Source organism: Phaethon lepturus, unplaced genomic scaffold (genome assembly GCF_000687285.1).
Source record: "Phaethon lepturus isolate BGI_N335 unplaced genomic scaffold, ASM68728v1 scaffold32033, whole genome shotgun sequence".
NCBI classification, from domain to species: Eukaryota; Metazoa; Chordata; class Aves; order Phaethontiformes; family Phaethontidae; genus Phaethon; species Phaethon lepturus.
In genome coordinates, this window is record NW_010531724.1 from 2996 (window position 1) to 4763 (window position 1768).

Below are 1768 nucleotides of genomic sequence, written 5' to 3' on the forward strand. Positions count from 1 at the left end.
TGAACCGCTGCGGTTGGACTCTTCATGGTTAAACTTACGCCAAGGTCCCCTTCCATACCCGTAGTATGGCGGCATACAGACAAGTAAAAGCAGACGTCAGTGCAGTCACAGCTTTTAATGCTCCTTCGCATCCAAATACAAATGAGTTCCCTCCTTTTGGCATCACAGTTTGAAACTACCTATTTCACATTCTGAGAGATTGCTTTTTTCAGGCTACAAGAAGCACGTACAGCAACCTTGAAGGCTGCGTGCAGTGAATCAAGCCAGCAGGGACTTCATCACAGCATCACTTCCAGTGGATTTCTCTTCCAACAGAGAGGGACAGAGCATAGCAACAGCAGCTTTTCACGTTCCAGACTTCAGGTTTGCTTTTTGTCAGAGTTTTGGGAAACACTGGTGATACTGAGATAGCTAGCAAGGTAACTCGAAAGGGAACAAAGCATCTTTCATTAAAACCAGCTCTTGGTTAGACGGGAAATAAGACATTTCCTGTATGTTCAGCTGAGACCGAGGTGCCAAGATGCAGTGGTAGATAAGGTAAGAAAATAACCTAAAAGAATATGTCGCTGCTTTACCCTGGAGACATATGCCCCTCCTTACCGCTGCAGAGAACATCAGAGGCAGGAGGAAGTCAGAACGTGATGAGAGCCAGGGTGGGAAACGGCAGCCAGCACTGCCGCAACCACCCGGCATCAAGCAACCGGTGGGGGAAAGGGCCTTGTCGTGTCCCGACGGGACATTGCCAGGCCAGTAAAAGTCACCATTCATTGTGGCAAAAAGCATCGCCTCCCACTTTCAGGGAAGAACAGCCTAAAAAGCATTCGCTGTTTCCGAGGGCGAAGGCGAGACTGGGCAGTAAAGTCCCGGGGGCCTGGGCAAGGGCTCCGAGAGGACTCCCTGCAGGTCCCCAGTGTTTCCAGGGAAGAAGATTCCCTGGCCAGAGGAATTTTCAGTTTTATCTTTTCTCTAATAATTAAAGACTGTAAATAATGGAACGTTATACAGCAAAAAGAGATCCTTACCTTGGGTTAAGTGCAGGGTGCAGCCTTGGAAATCAGTTGAATTATTAAGAGGAGATACTCAGATTCTTCACTTTTTCTTTTCATCTGTGAAAAAGGCTTTTGTGCTTCATACTTCAAAATTTCGCCAAGCCAGTTTGCAATCAGATGGCAACATCTTAAAAGTTTAAGATGAAGGAGAGAGGGAAAGTGTTTCTAAAACCCTTCTAGGACACCATTTCATCAATTGATTATAATCAAAGTGAACTGCAACGCCCTCAAACTTTCCTAACTCCCATTTTAAGTTAAAGCCCGAATACCCAACTCATTCATGTGCGCAAGGGAACAGGAGCAGAACGGGTTCTAGCTGATAATCCGTTGAGATTAAGTTTGATATTCTGCTCACAGCCCCAATCCTTTAGGTAGCCCTAGCGTACTGTAGACAAATAAGCCAGACATGAATTAGTGATGTGCTTCCTTAAAAGCAACAAATTCATAGGAGCACCTTTTTCCTCTTTGCATTCCAGTTAATTTTTTGAGACTGGCCAAACCAAATCTGCCCAGATTTATACAAGTACATTTTCACAAGAATTAACAGCAACTGTAAATTCACCACAATCCTCCACATCAAAAGTGCAGAACGGAGAGATTCAGTGCCGCTGACTGAGCGAGCGCTGCCGCCAGCGTTATCCTGCAAGAACGAACGTGGCTTTTCCATGCAGTGTATATAGAGCCTGTGCTTAACGCAGCGACCGCTCGTACGCGTGACG